This window comes from Amphiprion ocellaris, chromosome 21, assembly GCF_022539595.1.
Source record: "Amphiprion ocellaris isolate individual 3 ecotype Okinawa chromosome 21, ASM2253959v1, whole genome shotgun sequence".
NCBI classification, from domain to species: domain Eukaryota; kingdom Metazoa; phylum Chordata; class Actinopteri; family Pomacentridae; genus Amphiprion; species Amphiprion ocellaris.
In genome coordinates this window covers 22,701,478-22,710,768 of record NC_072786.1, presented here as the reverse complement: position 1 = coordinate 22,710,768, position 9,291 = coordinate 22,701,478, and the positions used below count along the sequence as shown (strand labels likewise).

General features: G+C 35.9%; 1 long non-coding RNA gene across 1 annotated transcript; it reads left to right on the top strand.

Moving 5' to 3' along the window:
* Window positions 1–3,821: 3,821 nt before the first annotated feature.
* Window positions 3,822–8,475, top strand: LOC129347908 (uncharacterized). The gene is made up of 3 exons (XR_008600248.1): window positions 3,822–4,117; window positions 5,252–5,400; window positions 8,235–8,475. It is a non-coding gene; the product is annotated as an uncharacterized LOC129347908 (long non-coding RNA).
* Window positions 8,476–9,291: the final 816 nt, after the last annotated feature.

Below are 9,291 nucleotides of genomic sequence, written 5' to 3'. Positions count from 1 at the left end.
CATTCTGGAGGGGTGACGGTACTCAGTGAATTGAGGAATGTACCATTTGCACTGTCCATCTTGCTTGCCTTTGTGTATACTCTGAACCTGAGTTACCCCAGAGCTAAAATATACATTCGAAGCTCTGCAGAAAATAATCCTAGAGCTTGATGGGAACAGACTGTCTGCAAAAGTTCAGGCCCTTAAGACAGTTCTTTCCCATTGAGAATTTTTGCTCAACTGGGGGAAAACCCTTTTGTTTTCCTTTAAGATGTTCTAAGTTCACTTGCAAGGTTTTTTATCAACACTAAATCTCCTGACATTTTAATGGGCAGTTCCCATTATTTAATGTTGAGTTCTATAAGGGGGCTGAGAATTCAAATAGTATATTAGCCCATGTCCCAAACAGCATCTTCAGTTTAGATCAGCAAAGACTTTTGTAATGCTTTTCTTCTGTACCAAGTACTCAGATCCTTTGTAATTGTGATTTAAAACACAAAGCGGTTCTCAACTGGGTTCCAAATTTTTCTGTACTCTTTAAGTAAATTTTGCCCTTTATTTATTTATTTATTTTAAATTCACTTTGTTCGGTTTAGATTTTTGGTCACTTTCTAAGATAAGATAAGATTTATTTTGGTCAGTTGTGGTAATTTCAAGTATGTGGAAAAAAAAAACTAAACTGACCAAAAATAAATGTAAGGCAGTAATGAAAATACAATTAAAATAATTAATATAATTATTAAAATAAATGTTAAAAAAATGAATAAAAACAGACCAAGATTAAAGGACATTTTTCTTATATCAATGTTTGTAAAAACAATGTGGACCTGTTACATATTTTAAGCACTTAATATATATATATATTTTTTAACCACACACTTTCCGATCCACCAGTTTAGACCACAAATTTAGAGGGAACAGTGCTGAATATTGTTTTCAGAAGTGATACATTTCATTTGCTGTTTAAGTGTAAAAATATTGTTTTTACTTATTGTTATTATTGTTTTTTTAAATTTGGTTTGTTATTACAAGCAGTACTAGCAGTTTGTAACTGCATGTAGGACTTCTATTCAGTTAATTAAAAATGAGCAACTGTACTGCCTTTACAATTTAAATACAGTTTATGACAGCATCTCTTTGTCATGTGTTATGTTTACACCTTTTAGACCAAGTAGACTGTAGACATTGTTGAAAGATAACCTTTTTGAGTAAAACTCAAATGTAATACTTAAAATTGCCTTAATTAAATCATGGAAAGAATTTCCACATGATTAAACAGCTCTCTTTCAGCATTAAGCAATTTTGTTGGGCCAACTTGATCCACTCGGGTTGAAGTACCCTAGTTCAAAATAGTTGGATCAACCCATTTCAAAGGCATGTACCCATACTAAGTAAATTAAGTTGGATCCAAACTTTGCAAACAAGTTGAATGGACCCTAATAAATGAAGTTAAACTAACCTCAGTGCCTTAAGTTGGAACAAAAAATTGGTTATTGTTTAAAGTAAGCCATTTAATCATGTGGAAATTCTTTCCATGTTTTTTTTTAAGTTCATCCAAAGAATCCATTTTTTGAGTGCAGGGTAGCTTTATGTACACATACCACAGATCCAACTTGAAACATAGTCTATTTTAATGATTTTTTTATCAAGCTTTACCAATAAACTCATGAAGCAGCCACTGAGTGCACCCAAAACATCTTGTTCTGCTTCCTCTCCAAACACAATAAACTCTCATCCATCTCGTTTTACTAATGAGGGCTTGTGTTCTTAACTACTATTTATTTCAACAAAATGTGCTTGTGTTCTCCCTTTGCACTGATATTGTTTGGTTTGAAGTTCAAATAGCAACATCCAGCCAGGGCAATGGTGGAAAATAACTAAGAACATTTACCAAAGTACTGTATTTACAATGCTCACAGAAAGTACTTATTCTCTTTGGAAGTTTTCTGCTTTTTCAGCACGGAATCATGGAGAAATTGATTTCCTTTTAGTTTGACAAAAACGGTCCAAAAAGACTCATGTCAAAGTGAAAACAAATTTCTATGAAGTAGCGTCAATTAATTTAAAAATATGAAATGAAATGGAAAATTAATTAGGTGAGTGAGATGAAATGGAGTAAACATTTGTGCAATTATTCATTTTGCAGTTTATATTTTTAATTTTTTGGCATTACTTTGTAGAAACTAGTTGTCACTTTGACACGAAAGAGTCTTTTTGTAAATTCTTGCCTAAAAAAGCCAAATTAATTGACCACGATTCAACTCTGAACAATCATAAGAGCTGAAAACTGCCAGCTGGAGGTGAATTATTTTTATAGACACTGTAAGTATAATCTTAAGGCATTTTGCAGTCGACTGCTTTCATTTGGTGCTACTTTGTGGGTCATCTAGAATTGGAGGACATTTTAAAGTCGCACCTATCAAATTTCAAATAATCCATGTACAAAATATTAAAACTTGTAGATGTTGCGGAAATGTACTTGTACTGAGACCAAATCTAAACAAACTAGGATAAAAGAATGTTTGAAAATATTTTTTAAATACCAAATAATTCTGGAGTTCCCCTTGAAATGACATTTTTCTCTTGTCTCACCTCCCTGATGATCAAATTGAATCTCAAATAAAACGGTTAGAATGGAATTTAAATCTCCTTTTTTGGTATTATTTTTTCATTAATGTGTCTTGTTATTGTGGGAACATTTTTTTTCAAATCAACATAATATTTTAAATAATAATTATTATGCATGGAATGTGTGTCCCACAACTATGTTAGCATAACTTTTTTATCTGGAAGAAGAAGAAAAACAATGAATCACATGAAACGCCGGAATTAACATCATCAAACAGTTTCTAAAGAATGGGTAGAACAAAGCTATGTCCTCTCTTCTATTTTTCATATTTTCCTCACATTGTCAGGCTTGATTGAATGTCTCTCTTTACCTCACATTATTAGGAAAAGACTAATTCTTTTGACTGTTTTCCATCAGTCAGTTTGTCCTTTTGGTCAGCAGTAACAGCAGCTAAATATCTAGCTTCTACTGCTGAGAAAAAGATCACATTAGCATGGATTAGCAACCCTGTTACTGTGATTATAGTAGGGTTAGCAAACAACAAATAAAACATTGAATAAAAATGGTACCATTGATGTGTAAGCTGAGCCAATCAAGCCTTTGATAGTTTATCACCTATTATTGATGAATATGGAGCAGAAAATTGTAAAAGACAAAGTTCAGTTTTCAAAAATTTTGAAGGCCAAACGCCATCCAATTTGGGAATGACCCTGATGCTTCTATGTCACTACTTTTCAAAGGCGAACATTTCATTTTTAACTCCTTTCATCTGTCAGCTTTCCTAAGTTAATTTGCAGATTGAATGAGTTGCAGTATTTGTATGGCTGCACATTAATGCATCACTAATGCCCTTATCATTTTCATCATGACACTGAATGAATCCTACTCTATGTGTAAATACTGGGTCCATCTGGTAATTGGATTTTCCGTTCTGAAACGGGTATTGAAAAACAAAAAAACAGTGGTTATTTGATTTTCGTTTTAAAATACAAAAATTAAAATTGAAATACAAGGAGTTTTTCCTTTTCATGATCAAAAAGGGATATACGATTTTTTTTTTTAAAAAATGCTTTGATTTTCGTTTTATATTTAGAATAACAAGAAAGTAAAATCAGTAAGAGACAGAAACGAAAAAAGGTCAGTTTTTTTCATTTTCTGAGACCGGAAGTTGTCATCAGCAAGTGTGGAGCCAAACAGAGTACGGTGCATAGACTGTACATACATTTTTTTCGTGAGATTTCATGGTCAAAATGAGAGATCAGGTGGTCGATCTTAAAATAAATCAATATTGATTTTTTTTATAGAGCGTTAAAGTTTTGCGAAGCCAGGGGGCGGGACTACTTGATTGACAGTCTGGTCTGGAATGATTGACAGGTCCTATGGAGGAGGCAGCAGAGACTCTGCTCTCCTCGTTTGGATTAATTCTGATATAATAACTGTTGGTTTATTTATCGGTGCAGCAGCAGAACATTTTCCACAGACAGTTTTCCTGCCCGTTGGCTTGTTTTAACCAGTTTTCTACCTTCGGCTGATTCTACCAGCAGACACTGAAAGGACTCTGATAGTTCGGTAAGTAAATGTTTATTTTCGTATCGGTGCCGCTTTTAATGCACTTTATATGCAGCTTTAGTGTCAGATGTAATGTGTGCCATGCACTCCAGATGTTGGTGGAGTTTATTTCTGTGTGTGTGTTGACCAGAGAAGAAAGTTAGCATAGTAAATATTAGCTTTAATGTTAGCGATGCTAACCGAGCTAGCTGCTCAGTCGTAGCCTGATTAAAGCTAACGTAGCATCAAGCTAATGTGTTGAGTTTCATGTAAACAGCTGAAGTGTGTTGTGTTCCTGTAATGTGGTTCATTAAGTTCATAAAACTGTGGCTGGTTGACATTAATGTAACGTTCAGGAAACTTAAATGTGATTAAAACAGTAACGTTAATGTTCTAGTTGTCAGTAATCAGCTTTAATTTGACACTAAAACAGACTCTGATAGTTTTAAATGACATCAGTTTCATTAATTTGTTGAAAATTGTCTCATTTGTTGTTGTGATGTTGCTGCTGATTCATGAAAACCAGATGATCCGTGTTGAAGATACGTTTAGTTCTAGTATCAGAAGTACAAGAAGGAAAATGGAAGTTTAGTTCTGCTACATCAAAGATTTCAGGAATAAAATAACTAAATGAGTCTTTATGCCTCAAACTTTATTTTACAATAAAGAAAGTAATGAAATAATCACAGATAATAAAAATATAAATAGCAGAGAAAACCTGAGAGAATAATTTCCTGAAAAGTCTGTGAAGGAAAAGCAGCTTTTTATCCTGAAAGATCAGAATCAGCTCCAACATCTGCATCTGACAGCATCAAGTCAACCAGAAAGAAAAGAAAAAATGACTTCTTTCTGATCACATCTGTTCCGCTGCTCACAGTCTGCTGCTGCTCACAGTCTTCACATTTATTGTCCACTTTTAAAAGTTCAGCAGACTGGTGCTCTGCTTTGGAGTGTGACGACGTCGTCGGTGATGTGGAGAGTGAAGTTTCTGTTTCACCCACAGCGTGCTTTAGGGCAGCTGGGTCGGACTTGATGTTTGAAATACTGACCGACAGCTCAGATTTAACTGTCTGTAGTTCCATTTTGATGGGTGTTAAACTTTCACTCAAAGCCGCCAGGAGCTGGGTCTTTAAAATAACCGCCGTCTCGTTACAGAGTGAAAGTAGCAGTTCCTCCTGAAGGTCAGAGATTGCAGCATCTGAGGGCCTCTTCAAAAGAAGACGTAGTTGATGAAGGTGTTCTGGAGCAGGACCAGAAAGACCACGACCAAGCAGCCTTGAGATCTTAGGCAGCGTCTCCCTGAGGTGGGTGTCAACGGTGTTCACGGTCAGGTCTGTGGTAATCCTGTCAAAAAACAAAACAGAAAAAAATCTAGATTATAAATCAACATGTAACCAAAGCACTCTGTGTATAATGCCATAGTATAGGATGTAGTTCAGAAAATGTCAAAGTATAGTATACTTTACTCAAGAATAACATAGTATGGCCTGTAGTTCATAGTACAGCATGTCGGCAAAAAAACCCCACTAGATTATTATGTGGTTCAAAAAGTGCAAAATGATAGGATGTTGCCTAAAATTGTCATGTATGATATGTGGTTCAAAAAATGTCATAGTGCAGTATATTGTCAAAATAGTATGTAATTCAAGAAAACATCAGAGTATAATATGTCATCTAAAAAATGCCATAGAATAATATTTCATTGCACAAGTAAAAGTATAGTAATTTTTAAAACTGTTCAAATTCTTATATGTTGCTAAAAAAACAACTGATTATTATATGATTCAAAAAGTGTAAAATGATAGGATGTTGCCTAAAATTGTCATGTATACCATGTCGCTTTAAAAACGTCATGGCCTTTGGTCCAAAAAACATCATAGTATAGCATGTCGCTCTAAAAACATCATGGTATAGCATGTCGTTCTAAAAACATTATAGTATAGCATGTCACCCAAAAAACGTCATAGTATAGCATGTCGCTCTAAAAACATCATAGTATAGCATGTCGCTCTAAAAATGTCATAGTATAGCATGTCGCTCTAAAAACGTCATAGTATAGCATGTCGCTCTAAAAATGTCATAGTATAGCATGTCGCTCTAAAAACGTCATAGTATACCATGTCGCCCGAAGAAGGTCATAGTACAGCATGTCGCTCAAAAAACGTCATAGTATAGCATGTCGCTTTAAAAACGTCATAGTATAGCATGCCGCTCAAAAAACGTCGTAGTATAGCATGTCGCTCAAAAACGTCATAGTATAGCATGTCGCTCTAAAAATGTGTTAGTATAGCATGTCACTCTAAAAACATCATAGTATAGTATGTCGCTCTGAAAACGTCATAGTATAGCATGTCACCCAAACAACATCATAGTATAGCATGTCGCTCAAAAAACATCATAGTATAGCATGTCACCCGAAAAACATCATAGTATAGCATGTCGCTCTAAAAACGTCATAGTATAGTATGTCGCCCAAAAAACGTCATAGAATAGCATATCGCTCTGAAAACGTCATAGTATAGCATGTCGCCCGAAAAACATCATAGTATAGCATGTCGCTCAAAAAACGTCATAGTATAGCATGTCGCTCTAAAAACGTCATAGTGATGCATGTCTCTCAAAAAACATCATAGTATAGCATGTCGCTCTGAAAACGTCATAGTATAGCATGTCGCCCGAAAAACATCATAGTATAGCATGTCGCTCTAAAAACGTCACAGTATAGCATGTCGCTCACAAAACGTCATAGAATAGCATGTCGCTCGAAAAACATCATTGTATAGCATGTCGCTCACAAAACGTCATAGTATAGCATGTCGCTCAGAAAACTTCATAGTATAGCACGTCGCTCTAAAAACGTCATAGTATAGCATGTCGCTCACAAAACGTCATAGTATAGCATGTCGCTCAGAAAACTTCATAGTATAGCATGTCGCTCAAAAAACGTCATGGTATAGCATGTCGCTCGAAAAACATCATTGTATAGCATGTCGCTCTAAAAATGTCATAGTATAGCATGTCGCTCTAAAAACGTCATAGTATAGTATGTCGCCCAAAAAACGTCATAGAATAGCATATCGCTCTGAAAACGTCATAGTATAGCATGTCGCCCGAAAAACATCATAGTATAGCATGTCGCTCGAAAAACGTCGTAGTATAGCATGTCGCTCTAAAAACGTCATAGTGATGCATGTCGCTCAAAAAACGTCATAGTATAGCATGTCGCTCAAAAAACATCATTGTATAGCATGTCGCTCTAAAAATGTCATAGTATAGCATGTCGCTCAAAAAACGTCATAGTATAGTATGTCGCTCTGAAAACGTCATAGTATAGCACGTCACCCAAAAAACGTCATAGTATAGCATGTCGCTCAAAAAACGTCATAGTATAGCATGTCGCTCAAAAAACGTCATAGTATAGCATGTCGCTCAGAAAACTTCATAGTATAGCATGTCGCTCTAAAAACGTCATAGTATAGTATTTCGCCCAAAAAGCGTCATAGTATAGCATGTTGCTCTAAAAACGTCATAGTAAAGCATGTCGCTCACAAAACGTCATGGTATAGCATGTCGCTCAAAAAACTTCATAATATAGCATTTCGCTCTAAAAATTTCATAGTATAGCATGTTGCTCTACAAACGTCATAGTATAGCATGTCGCCCAAAAACGTCATAGTATAGCATGTCGCTCAAAAAACGTCATAGTATAGCATGTCGCTCTAAAAACGTCATAGTATAGCATGTCGCTCTAAAAACGTCATAGAAAAGCCTTTGGTCCACAAAACGTTGTTATGTCCCGGCTGTCTGAAGTAGGTGAGGAGCAACACAAAAACAGTCCAAACGCTGGTTTCCAGAGGGTTAGACGAGTATTTATTTGAAAGAGTAAGTTTACAACAACACAACATGTGAGGGGGTTAAAAGCAAATGGGTGTTAGTAAAATAAAAATAAATAAACAGAACTAAAAGTGAACTTCATGTTGACATTGATGGGCATTCCAACCAGGAACAAAGTAAAAGATAATCAATACGAAAAAAAACTCTTCCTGTTCACCTCTTAAAACCCAAAAACACACCGCAGTAGCACCCTAAACTAAAACTACCAATGGGTTCCCTGTTTTCCTTTCTGAACAATTCAAAGGTCCCTCTCTATCTCCCCACACATCCACCAACCACTGGAACACATCTCCAAAGTTCTGCTGGACCAGCTCAGCTTCCCCTCAGAAGAAGTGCCGCCACCTGCCAGATGAAGGAGCCTTTTGAGAGGCAGCTGGCATCGTGATTGGACTGTACTTTGGTCTGTTCCAATCCAGCTTCAGCTCCAGAGACGGCAGGCGGGACGAGTCAACGGAGGCCGGGTGGACGAAGGCATGCAGCTGAGTACAATCCAGAAAACAACAGAGGAGGAGGCAGCAGACAGTCTAGAACATCATAGTATAGCCTTTGGTATGAAAAAACACCATCATATACATCGTATATTGTACAAATAACAAGTCAAAGGAAAGAGACATACATTGTAGAATTGTAGTAATTGTGGGCTGACTGATTTACTGATTATCAGTATTTTATTTTTTACTGATTTACGGTAATAAATACATTTAAAAATGGCGCTACTTTGGCTCTGAACCTTTATCTACCTGTGGTCGCTCTGTCTTCTGGAGTGATTTGATTGGTTATACGTCACGAATAAAACTCCTTTAACTTAACATCTGTAAACAAAACAAAAACGTATCAACAAAGTTTTCTGTTAGAGTTTGTGTTCTTCTAAGTTTAACTCCAAGATTTTAAATACTTTCATTTACTGCAAATGAATATCTACTCCAAATGTCTCACTAATAATCATTATCAGCCTTAAAAACCCACAAAACACCCCTCTATACTCGACCACACTTAGTACAGTCCGGTTCCCCCTTCTATAAATCTGCTTGGAATCTTCCACTTCCTGTTTGTCAAAGTGGCCTTCTACCTGGACAGGTTTTGTTGGAGCTCATGCAACAAACATTTTGGGTAACTGCACTTTAATATGGATGGATGACACTGAATTAGAGTCTGTTTTAATGAGACTGAGTTAAGATGTGTAGCTCTGTCATTAAATAGGAAATTATTTCTCAGAATTCACAGAGAAAAGTCTGAAATGTTTGCTAGGTTAGCGTCCCACATGTTCTTTGGCTCAGCTAAAGCTAACTCTCTCCAACTTC